At 37.9% G+C, this 13,672-nt stretch overlaps 1 pseudogene; it reads right to left on the bottom strand.

Annotated features, from left to right (window-relative positions):
- Window positions 1-1,077: 1,077 nt before the first annotated feature.
- Window positions 1,078-13,672, bottom strand: part of LOC102501743 (vomeronasal type-2 receptor 116-like) — a 39,682-nt pseudogene continuing 27,087 nt past the window's right edge.

Below are 13,672 nucleotides of genomic sequence, written 5' to 3'. Positions count from 1 at the left end.
CTGACTGAGGTTAGATTTACATCATGACTATTTCAAAATGAAAATAAGTATAAAGGTAAATTATTTTTATTTAAAAAATTTGCTATAAGGTGTGTTTACTCCCTGAAGACAGACAAGGACAGAAAAAGAAAGAAACTGAGAAAGTTTTCCCCTTGGGGAATTGCCATGTTGCAATATTTTCTCCATTTCCCCTCAGAATTTTGGGCATGCACCTAGCATGTTTCCCAAGCTGCTGGGTCTAGAACTTGAACTACGCAATCTGCCATATAGGATACAGTCACTTTAACCAATGCACCACAGTTGGTCCATGCATTATTTTCAGTGTCTATATTTAAAAAGTGATGTGCTTAGTGCCAGCAATTGGCATAGTGGTTACAGTGCTGGCTGATAATGGTTTGAGCCCCAAATCCAGTGGCATGAAACTAATGCCAGAAGTGTATGCACAGGTGCCCAGAATCCCAGGAGGAGAGTAGAGAAGAAAGGATTATGATATGACCACTCCCCTGGGGGGGTGTAATTTCTTGTTTTCTCTCTATTTGTATCTCTGATGAGTGCATGTTCTCTATAGCAAAAAACTCTAAAAATAATGGTGATGTGATTTTTTTTTTGTTCAAATCCCTAAAGGTGCAATACAGAATTATAAAATAACACCTTATATTGTCTTCTTGCCTCTGTTTTTTAAACCTTCCAAGCAGTTTTCACCAGGTCTTAGCAGAATAATGTAGCACTTGGGAACAAAGATGCAACCTAGGAGCCCCAAACTGGAGGCCAAGATGGAGAAGACCTCCATAGCCACCATGAGCTTTCCCTCGGTGCTGTGGTAGAGAAGGAAGGTGATCCACACAATGCTGAATGTGAGGAATTTGGCTTTATTGAATGTGTCAGGAAGGTTCCTGGCCAGGAAAGCCACAGTGAAAGTCCCCAAGGCCAAGAAGCCCAGGTATTCCAGGACACATTAGAAGGCAGTGATGGAGCCCTTGTTATACATGATGATGATGTATCTGGGACCAGAGTGTAAGTCTATATCAATGAAAGGAGGAGATTTTCCTAGCCAAACTCCACAAATAATCACTTGGATCAGGGAGCAAGTAGGAATGACAGTGTTAGAAGCCCATGATAGCAGTAGGTGCCCTTGAATGCCAGAATCACAGTAAAGGTTTTGGCCAAAACAGTAGAAAGTGTCACAGTGAACACAAGGCCAAATGTGACTTGTTGGAGGATGCAGGTGATTGTGTTAGGATAGCCAATGTAGAGTAAGGGGCAGAGGAAGCACAAGAGGAGAGAAATAAGCAGGATGAAGCTGAGAGCCTGGTTATTGGCCTTGACTATAGCAGTGTGTTGGAGCTTCACAAAGACCCCCAAAACTGCAGTTGTGGCCACAGAGAAACACAGAGCCATGCAGGCCATGGACATCCCTAAATAATTAGCAAAAGCCAGGAATGTCACAGACTTGGGTAGACAGTGTGTCCTCTCACTATTTGGATATTATTGAGGTTGGTAGTGGATACACTGCTCTGCATCTGGTGGGAAAGCAAACACATCATATTTCAGTATCACAAATTCTTTGTTATGTTGAAGGAAATGCCCATCTTTATGTCATTTTGTATACAGACAGCTCTCTAATGTAATATCAAGGTACACATTAAAGAGTCTACATTGATGACATTGAGAGAATTCTTTCAGCTGCATATTCCACCACACTCATTGAAAACGAATCTTATCATATGAGAATACTGATTGGCCCTTCTTGTGCCTTGATGTTACCAAGGATTAGATTCATTCCAGATCTCTTATCTCATCTCCCCTGGGTTTTCCTCATGATAAACTTTTTATTCCCATGAGTTATAATATTGACTTCACAAATTAGAAATAAATTACTTTCTTATTTATATTCAGAAAAAAAAAAAACTTTACCTGGTTTACTATATTCTAACTTTTGTCACTACCTTACTAATTTTTTTATAGATAACATGTCACCTAGTAAAAAGACTTTTACTGTACTTTTAATTTTTTCAATACTAGCGTCAGGAAATTTACGATGTAAATATTAAAAGTGGATTGATTAAATTGAAAAATTTGGATTTCTAATAGAATATTATTGCTTCTACATATTTTTGTGGAATAAATGTCATTATTTACTGAAATATGACATGTAATTTTAAATTTTGCATTTATTTCCACCTGCAACCATAATTCATTAACCATTTTTTTAAAAACAATGGTGCTTGGGAACCAGCAGTTAGCGTAATGGCTATGTCGCTGGACTCCCACGTAGTCGATCGCGGTTCGCGTCCCGGACCCGGTGGCTTAAAACTCACGCTGGGCACGTGGGGGTGCCTAGGATCCCGAGAGGAGAATGGAAGAGAAGGGATTGCAGCATGACCATCCCCTCTGGGGGGTGATTTCTCGCTTTCTGTCTCTATGTCTCTCTCTGTCTGTCTGGCAAGCACATGTGCCCTATAGCGAAAAAAACCTCTCCAAAAAAAAAAAAAATGGTACTTGATATTCCATTTCTAGCATTGAGAAATCAGAAGTGGAGTTATCATAGCGTACTTCTATATTTCATACCTGTTTGATTTGAAATGTCTTGCTCTTTGCAGGAAACACAAAGAAAGCAGCAGACAGGTTTTCCTTTTTGGAGAATTTTCTGGAATCCAGAACCACAGCTCTGGCTACACACAGATTTAGGAGACTAAGTGGCAATAAATAATCATTAGTCATAATGATGTACATTATCAGCAGACTTGAAATGAGGTCTACATTCCTCTTCAACTTTGAGAAATATTTATGTTTTAATATTTATTTTCCCAAATCCCACCAAGTTCCTATTACCTAGATTTTTTCTTTCTTTTTTTATTTGGCTAGAGAATGCATGCATTCAAAAGAGAGAGAGGGAAAGGAGAAAGCAACTCACATGGAGAAAGGTCATGTTAAAGTTCATTTTCTATACCTCTCTCCTTTGGGAATTTTGGAAATGCACATTCACAGGCCCAGCATGTTTCTCAAGTTACTAGATCTCGGACCAAAATTTTGTGATCAGGAATTTATTTCTTTACTATAATTTTATTAAAGTCAAAAATAAAAAGGAAATACACGTGAGTCATCAATCAGTGAATGTTAACTGAAGTTTCCTCCCCTAATACTATTTCATTTCTACCTCTTTTATGCAGCTTAATGAATTCTGTATGGTATTTATGTTCTTGATATATATTCACTAAATATTTTATCATATGAATGACAACACTTAGTTAATTTTTTTTTAGAGATTTTTGCTATAGGGTGTGTGCGCTCACTAGAAAGACAGAGACAGAGAGATAGAAAGTGAGAAATCAAACCCCCCCCCCCCAGGAAGGATGGCCATGCCACAGTCCCTTCTCCTACATTCTCCTCTTGGGATCTTGGGCATGCACGCACACATGCCTAGCGTGAGTTTAAGCCACCGGGTCTGGGACTCGAACCACAGTCCACTACATGGGAGTCCAGCTACATAGCCATTATGCTAACTGCTAGTCCCAATACTTAGTTAATTTTTATGATCTAAGAAAATATTGGGCATAATTAATATTTCTGATATTAGTAGGTTATAAGTTCAGTGACAAGAAAGGGTATATCAAAACTATAACATAAACTAACACTTTTCATTTAGCAAATGCCCGAGTTTATTTTCCTGTTGAAAAGATGAGGTAAGGCACAAAATCTGTCAATCCAACATGTATTAGAACTGCAAAGCACAAGAGCAAAAACTGAACAAAAGGACCTTAGTTTACAGAAGGACAAAGTGTGAAGGCCAGAGAGATAAAATTACTTGCCCAAATAACTCATAACTATTTAATAACATGTGGGGCCATTATTTATTTAAGTATATGTAAATGCAACTGATTTTTATACTCACTTAGTTTTTGTGCTAAAATCTTTTTATTACATTTAACATTTTGCCTGTAAATGTTTTTATATTGTCAATGTAGATGATTATATCTGATAATAGTGGTAGTTTAACTTCCTAATTCCCAATCTTTTTGTTTTTAACATATTTTTTCTTATTCATTGTACTACCTGGAACTTGAATACAAATTTCTCACCTTAAAATTGGTAGGTTTGTTAATAGTAATACTATAGATTACAATTAATACTATTGATTTTCAATGTTAGTGCTAGTACTGACAGTACTATAATAGTATTTTATAAGTAACAAATACTTGCAAAATTATTACTATATTCCAGGCACTATTCTTTGTCCTCACAATAACCCTGTTATTCTCTTCATTTAACATGGAAGTAAACTAAGGAGGTCCAAAAAATTTAAGTAACTTACCTAAGTTCATACACACAGATAATAAAGACAGATATAGGACTGGAAAAAAAAATTTGGTATCAGGCAACCTTTACCAGTAAGCCATACAACCTGCCAATAGTAACTAGATTTCTAAATAAGAGCTACTATAATTAGCTTTACTATTTATAAACTATTTACCAAATATTACCAAAGTACCAAACTACTTTATTTCATGAATGACTTGAAATATCCTTTGGGTTATTCTCTTATTTAACCACTTCATCCAAAACCATGTCTCCATGGTAAAGATTCTGAGAAGTCATATTCCTGAGTATATTTGTAAGATACACTCATATCTGGTTGGTTAGAAATTTTTAGATTCTAAATTTTTAAAAAACCTGATGTAATATGTAGATTCATCATCAAAAGTCAACTATTTAAAACTTATGGACCAACAGATTAATAATGAGAATGGGTTATGAACCATGGTTTGTAGGCAATTCACTTCCAGGCTTCTGAGTTTACATGAGGCACTGTTTTTCAGATATTAAGAACACAATATATATTTCATGATTGTTAAATAAGTCACCTGCCTAATCTAGTGGCCTGATATTATGATCAATGCTTTGAGATGCTTGGTACAATAGATTTTTAAGACAGAAACGTATGCAAAAATAACAAGAGGACATCAGAATGGTATTTACAAATAAGTAAACTGTATCTTAATCCATAATTGACTTGAGTTTACCGTATATCTAAATATAATAAAGACTGTCCACAAGTTATTAAGCTTTTCAGGTCAATATATGGCAGTTATCACATAAGGTAATAGGCTAGACCATATAGTTTTTATGTGTAGTAGGCAATGCCATCTAGGTTTGTGCAAGTGTAATTTATGATGTTCACACAATGAGAAAACCACCTAAAGATGAATTTCTGAGAACACATTTGTTTCATTAATATAAACCAGTTTTTTGGTTATATTCATAGTTTAGATTATGTATAAGGAAAATCACATCATATAAAGACAAGATCTAAAATGTGAATTTAATACTGAGTTAAAGCAATAGCACTGTTTGATTTCAGGACTCTGTTTAGATGCCTCTTATAAAGTAAATATTGAAATAACACCGTACCTCTTTGAAGGTAGCAGGCCATTTAATCATCTCTTCATTGATTACCAAGTGATGATCATGGGTGCTCCTGCAGACAAAGTCTCCTACTTTAACTGGCAGTAAATGAGTTAAATTATTATCAGAAAATCTTCCAAAGTTGTATATACAATACTGTGCCATATTTTTTTCATCTGGATACAGGTTATACTCAGTGTCCATGAAGTGGATTGTCGGCGTCCACCCCCAGGCTTAGCGCTATTATGGAAGAAGCAGAAAAAATGAGACAAAAAGATAGAGTGGAAACGGACACAGGCAGCCTGAGCCTAGGTAGCCCAAGCAACTTGTGCCGCCCAGACAAACTGGACATCTTTATTTATAGTACAAGGAGACATTACACATGTATGTTTCATGACACTTCATGGATTAGTTGCCAGGTTACAGACAATAAGGGATTAGTCATACCAGGGGCAAGGTGTATCCCTTGGTAGTAATCCCTTCTAGAGTAAATCTCATCTTCCTTTCTAATGCAGAGAACTAGCTGTTAGGTGTGGGGAAGGAGCTAAAGAACTTCTCCATAAGGAGTGCACCACCACACCCAGAAGTCTAAAGAACCTTTCAGATGCAGGGCAGGGATTGGACTTTAGTAATTGGGGTCAAGATGTTTCTTGAAGTCCATCAGATGTGTCTGTTGGAACGCCCCTAGTAATTTCCACCCTTGCTTTGTCTGCAGCCAAGGTCAGGGAAAGACAAGTTACAAGGTTCTGCCAAACCCCAAAAGAGCATGTGGTGTTTGCTCAGCGCATGTCCCCACACCTCAGACTCTCTCTTTTAAATGTGTCCCCACAGTGGATTTCCCTTAGAAATAAATGAAGCTGGACAAGAGGCACAATTAGACATTAGAAGTGTATTTAATGTAGAGGTGGAAGATTTATACCTATCTAGCAATCATTCTATTTCCACCTCACTATTCGCATTAACTTTTTGGTAGAAGTGTAATTTTCTTTGAGTGTAACCATCTCACAGTTTAAGTTAAATGAATTATCTTTTTTCTCATGGAAACAATAGAAGAATAACTGCATCTAGATTTTTCCCAGAGGGTGTTTTGTGCATGAACTGTTAAAATCCATCTAATCAAGTCTGGTTGGAGCTTCTTAAAAGTCTATCTTTATACTTTATGAAAGACACACACAATATAAACAGATAATTTTGGTCTCTCTCTTGATTTTTTTTTAGAGAAAGATTTTTGCTATAGGGTGTGTGTGTGTGCTCACCAGAAAGACATAGAGACAGAATGTGAGAAATCATCCCCAGGGGGAATGCCCACACTGCAATCCCTTTTCCTCCATTCTCCTCTCAGGATTTTGGGCTGTATGTACTCACAATCCTGATGTCAGTTTCAAGCTGCTGGTTCTGGGACTTGAACCACAGTTGACTATGTGGAAGTTTAGCACCTTAACCACTATGCCACCTGTTGGCTCAAAGCTTGATTTCTTGCTACTTGTGATTATAGTATAAACATATGTATATATCTAAGCTCATTCAAATAAGTACATTAAGCATGTGCAGCTTATTGAATATTGATTACACCATAATAAAACTAAAAGGGAACAAATGCATTTTATTTATTTTCATTTTTCTTTGCTAGAGAGCACATGTATTCATCAGAGAGAAGCAGAGACACAGAAAGAGAAAAGGAGGATATAGCCCAAATAAAGAACAGTCATGTCACAATCAAAATGGTTGTAAACTCTCCAGTCTAAAGGGCACAGTGAGTGCCACCCTGGAGACAGACCGCCATAAGCTAACAGACATTAGCAGAGCATAAGGCTTCTATTGTTTGTGGTTTGCCTTTTAATGGTATGTATGCATAATTTCCTATAGGCTGTTGGATTGAATAGTACTTCCCTTCTTCATGTGCCCCTTCTCCTGCATTGAGCAGTTTGCCAGAGACTGCTCAGTTAATAATAATACTCGGAACGTTGAAAAGGCAAAGATAAACCATGGACTCAAGGAATTTATGTTGAGCTCCTACTATGTGCCTAACATTGGGAATACAGCAGGGACACACGTAGACAAATTCATCACCCCTTGTGGTGCTCACAGCTAGTAACAAAGTCTTACAAGTTTCTGGGCATTTGTCAACCAATTGTTTATGACAGTAGTGATCATATTCCTCTATGGAGTTTTATTTTTGTTTTTTTAGAGGTTTTTGCTATAGGACATGTGCGCTCACCAGACAGACAGAGACAGAGAGACAGAAAGCAAGAAATCACCCCCTGGGGGGCGATGGCCACGCCACAATCCCTTCTCCTCCATTCTCCTCTCGGGATCCTGGGTACACTTGCACACGCGCCCAGCATGAGTTTAAGCCACCGGGTCTGGGACGAGAACTGCAGTCGACTACGTGGGAGTTCAGTGACATAGCAATTATGCTAACTGCTGGTGCCTCTATTTTTCTCTTTAATGTCCTTCCTCAGACTCTATTCCTTCACCCTCCTTCTTTCCATACTGTATGTGGTATATTAAGCTCTTAACTTTCAGGCTTATGATATTCTGTTGCAGAAAACAAGCTTTATTTCTTATACCACTGTTATTTAAGTCTTTAATTTTTTGAAATAGAAGCATATAAATAGTTCTTAATCTCATCTAGGGAAACATCTTAATGAAATTACCTGATTTTATTTTTTTAAAAAAACTCATTTAACGGGAACCAGCAGTTAGCATAATGGCTATGTCGCTGGACTCCCACGTAGTCAACCACGATTCGCATCCCAGACCCAGTGACTTAAAACTCATGCCGGGCGTGTGTGCGTGCGTGCCCAAGATCCCGAGAGGAGAATGGAGAAGGGATTGCAGTGGGACCATTCCCCCTGGGGGGTGATTTCTCGCTTTCTGTCTCTATGTCTCTGTCTGTCTGGCAAGCGCACGCACCATATAGTGAAAACCTCTCCAAAAAAAAAAGGAGAAAATATTTGTAACCACACATTTTACGTAGGATTAATATCCAAAATATATGAGATTGAAGCAACTCAATAATAAGAGAACAACCCTGGGCCAGCCCAGTAGCACAGTGGTTTTGTGCTATGCATGGGAAATTGAATCCATTCACATGCTAACTGTAGTTTGAATCCCATCCACAGTGGCTTGACAGAAACACCCTGGGAGTGTGTGTGTGTGTATGTGTGTATGCTCAAAATCATGATGGAATGGAGAAATGGAGGGGAAAGGATTGTGGCATGACCACACCACATTGGAGAGTACTTTTTTTCTATGGCAAGTGCACCCTCTGGCAATGAAAAGAAAACCTGATTTAAAAATTAGCAAAGGGCCACAGTGGACTCCCTCCTGGTCGATTGCTGTTCGAATCCTTGACCTGGTGACTTGAAATTCACATGGGGCGTGTGTGTGCATACCCAAAATCCCAAGAGGAGAATAGAAGGGATTGAGGCATGGTCATATCCCCTGGGGGTGGTGATTTTTTGCCTTCTCTCTCTCTCTGGTGAGCTCATAAGCCCTACAACAAAAATCTCTTTAAAAAGAAAAAAATGAAAAAGAATTGGCAGAGGACCTGAATGAAAGAAGACATACTGGGGCAAAGACAGTGGTGGAATCGCAAAACACAGTGTTTTATAAAGTTGTCCACATGAAGGTTCATGGTTTAAGTTTGGAGAACTCTCTAAGTACATAGGACAGATAATTGTCCACGGGCTGGATAAAGGCTGCATGTGGTTTTGCACCATCAGGACCCTGTTGAGTTTTTTTCCCTTTCTCTTTCTCAGGAGAAATAAATAAATTAGCTTTTTTTTTTTTTTTTTGAGAAATTTTTGCTACAGGGCACGTGTGCTTGCCAAAGTGAGAAATCACCCCTGTGAGTTAATGGCTGTGCCGCAGTCCCTTCTCCTCTGTTCTCAGGATTTTGGGCATGCATGTACATGTGTCTGGCATGAGTTTCAAGTCACCGGATCCAGTACTCAAACTGTGGTTGACCATGTCAGTCCAACGATGTAACCATTATGCAATCTGCTGGTCCCAGTAAATTAATTTAAGAAAATGATTGGGACCAGCAGTTCGTGTAATGGCTATGTTGCTGGACTAAAGATAGAGTGGAAACGGACACAGGCAGCCTGAGCCTAGGTAGCCCAAGCAACTTGTGCCGCCCAGACAAACTGGACATCTTTATTTATAGTACAAGGAGACATTACACATGTATGTTTCATGACACTTCATGGATTAGTTGCCAGGTTACAGACAATAAGGGATTAGTCATACCAGGGGCAAGGTGTATCCCTTGGTAGTAATCCCTTCTAGAGTAAATCTCATCTTCCTTTCTAATGCAGAGAACTAGCTGTTAGGTGTGGGGAAGGAGCTAAAGAACTTCTCCATAAGGAGTGCACCACCACACCCAGAAGTCTAAAGAACCTTTCAGATGCAGGGCAGGGATTGGACTTTAGTAATTGGGGTCAAGATGTTTCTTGAAGTCCATCAGATGTGTCTGTTGGAACGCCCCTAGTAATTTCCACCCTTGCTTTGTCTGCAGCCAAGGTCAGGGAAAGACAAGTTACAAGGTTCTGCCAAACCCCAAAAGAGCATGTGGTGTTTGCTCAGCGCATGTCCCCACACCTCAGACTCTCTCTTTTAAATGTGTCCCCACAGTGGATTTCCCTTAGAAATAAATGAAGCTGGACAAGAGGCACAATTAGACATTAGAAGTGTATTTAATGTAGAGGTGGAAGATTTATACCTATCTAGCAATCATTCTATTTCCACCTCACTATTCGCATTAACTTTTTGGTAGAAGTGTAATTTTCTTTGAGTGTAACCATCTCACAGTTTAAGTTAAATGAATTATCTTTTTTCTCATGGAAACAATAGAAGAATAACTGCATCTAGATTTTTCCCAGAGGGTGTTTTGTGCATGAACTGTTAAAATCCATCTAATCAAGTCTGGTTGGAGCTTCTTAAAAGTCTATCTTTATACTTTATGAAAGACACACACAATATAAACAGATAATTTTGGTCTCTCTCTTGATTTTTTTTTAGAGAAAGATTTTTGCTATAGGGTGTGTGTGTGTGCTCACCAGAAAGACATAGAGACAGAATGTGAGAAATCATCCCCAGGGGGAATGCCCACACTGCAATCCCTTTTCCTCCATTCTCCTCTCAGGATTTTGGGCTGTATGTACTCACAATCCTGATGTCAGTTTCAAGCTGCTGGTTCTGGGACTTGAACCACAGTTGACTATGTGGAAGTTTAGCACCTTAACCACTATGCCACCTGTTGGCTCAAAGCTTGATTTCTTGCTACTTGTGATTATAGTATAAACATATGTATATATCTAAGCTCATTCAAATAAGTACATTAAGCATGTGCAGCTTATTGAATATTGATTACACCATAATAAAACTAAAAGGGAACAAATGCATTTTATTTATTTTCATTTTTCTTTGCTAGAGAGCACATGTATTCATCAGAGAGAAGCAGAGACACAGAAAGAGAAAAGGAGGATATAGCCCAAATAAAGAACAGTCATGTCACAATCCCTTCTCCTTCATCTCTCTCTCCTTTTAGATTTTTGGACACGCACATACACAGGCCAAGCATGTTTCTCAGGCCTCTGGACAGGGACACTAACTGTGTAGTAGGCCATGTGAGATCAAGCTGCCATTGCCACAAGGCCACAGAGCTGCCCCTATTGATTTTTAGGGGATTTTTATGTTGTTATTATCGGGTGATGTTATAAGGAATGACTTAAAGCAAGAATAAATTTAAAATTCTTTAATTTTAAAGAGGTTTTTGAAAGCATATTAAGCTCTTTTTTCTTTTTCTTTTTTTTTATTATTTCAATTTCTTTTATACTTTCAATCACATTACTTAACTTCCAAAGTAAAAACTCCAACGTGTGTACATTTTGCACCCATCCAGTTGACAATACTCTAAGGTTATCCCTCAACAGATAATAACCCATCTCTTTGTCCCATAAATACCTTGCCTCTCAATTTTTCTCTCTCTTTTTTTTTTTAGAGGTTTTTGCTATAGGACATGTGCGCTCACCAGACAGACAGAGACAGAGAGACAGAAAGCAAGAAATCACCCCCTGGGGGGCGATGGCCACGCCACAATCCCTTCTCCTCCATTCTCCTCTCGGGATCCTGGGTACACTTGCACACGCGCCCAGCATGAGTTTAAGCCACCGGGTCTGGTACGAGCACTGCAGTCGACTACGTGGGAGTTCAGTGACATAGCAATTATGCTAACTGCTGGTGCCTCTATTTTTCTCTTTAATGTCCTTCCTCAGACTCTATTCCTTCACCCTCCTTCTTTCCATACTGTATGTGGTATATTAAGCTCTTAACTTTCAGGCTTATGATATTCTGTTGCAGAAAACAAGCTTTATTTCTTATACCACTGTTATTTAAGTCTTTAATTTTTTGAAATAGAAGCATATAAATAGTTCTTAATCTCATCTAGGGAAACATCTTAATGAAATTACCTGATTTTATTTTTTTAAAAAAACTCATTTAACGGGAACCAGCAGTTAGCATAATGGCTATGTCGCTGGACTCCCACGTAGTCAACCACGATTCGCATCCCAGACCCAGTGACTTAAAACTCATGCCGGGCGTGTGTGCGTGCGTGCCCAAGATCCCGAGAGGAGAATGGAGAAGGGATTGCAGTGGGACCATTCCCCCTGGGGGGTGATTTCTCGCTTTCTGTCTCTATGTCTCTGTCTGTCTGGCAAGCGCACGCACCATATAGTGAAAACCTCTCCAAAAAGAAAAAAAAAACTCATTTAACTATAGTTTATTTATTGTTTATTATTACTTATACATTAAATCACTATACTTCATTTAGAATGTAAAGAAACTTTACCCAGCATGATGTACACCTCAGGCCAGTCCAGCTGAAAATACTATATGCATCATCAAAAACAGGTAATAAGCCATATCTGTGTCCAACAAATCTTTTACCTCTATTTTTCCCCCACATTTTTTTTCCTACATTCTTCCTTTTTCTAAGAATTACCTTTAAACTTTTTCAAAGTGCAAACTTTCTCAAATATTATTAGTCATATAAATAGAAATAAGATGGTAAACTAAATATTCGGATAGTGTTAATTTTTTATATATGTATTTCATTTACTTTTATTACTTAACAAATTTGGTTCACATATACGTCTTTTGTGCATAAAGATATTGTATACATAATTTCTGAATTTACATATGTTCAGTTTCAAATACAAACTTATTTATAAACTAGAAAGGATAGTTTGAGCTTATGTCCTCTTAAGTAGTTTCTCATTTTAAAATCAAGCCACAGTACCTGTCCTCATGATTTTTGCATATAAATAAAGGTACATTTGAAACAATTTCTTTCCATGTGTCATTTTAGGATATTATGTAGAACCCATTTCTGATCTCCATATAAGCATTATATGGAGTGATTAGACCATAGTTTCTATGCCAGTATAGACGAAATAACTGGTGGTAAATATGGTAATTATGTCAAAATTTATTGATATTGGATAAATTCCTAGGAAACTCGTATAGATTTCAGCAATTTTTTGAGAGATTTTTGCTATATGGCCTGTGTGCTCACCAGACAGAGAGAAACAGAGAGACAGAAAATGAGAAATCACCCCCAGTGCTTGCACATCAATGTTTATTGCAGCATTATTCATGATTACCAAGACATGAAACCAACCCAAATGTCCACAAACAGATGAACGGATTGAAAAAGTGTGGCACATATAGTCTATGGAATACTACTCTACCATAAAAATCAACAAGACCCTGCCATTTGATAAAGTGGTCAGATATGAAGGATCTATTGCTGAGTGAAGTAAGCCAAGATATAAAAAAGATATCGTATGTATCCACTTAATATATACTGACTATTCACTTTCTATGGTAGAGATCAAAATATTGGAGGGCATAAATGCAGTAAAAATAGTTAACAATGATAAGACAGTGTGGAATGGGGCAGGAGAAGAGAATAATATAGAGAAAGATAGCAAAAGAACAAAAAGAGAGGCATGACATTAATGGGACACAGATATGGTTTATTATCTGTTGATGATGACGTGTATAGTTTTCTCAACTGTATTGGTCTGAGAAGTATCTCATGTTGGCTAAAGTATTTTTACAAGCAAAATGATAAATAGTGCTTGAGTGTTTAAAAAAATAATTGGGATAATAATAATTGGGAGAAAACAGGAAAAGCTATTGGATGATGAAGATGTGGATTTTAATGCCTCTCTATTGACTGATATGCATGGTATTCCTT

The sequence above is a fragment of the Tupaia chinensis genome, unplaced genomic scaffold, assembly GCF_000334495.1.
Source record: "Tupaia chinensis unplaced genomic scaffold, TupChi_1.0 Scaffold000596_1, whole genome shotgun sequence".
Taxonomy (NCBI): Eukaryota; Metazoa; Chordata; class Mammalia; order Scandentia; family Tupaiidae; genus Tupaia; species Tupaia belangeri.
The sequence above is the reverse complement of the archived record's forward strand: the minus strand, read 5'-3'. Positions and strand labels throughout refer to the sequence as shown.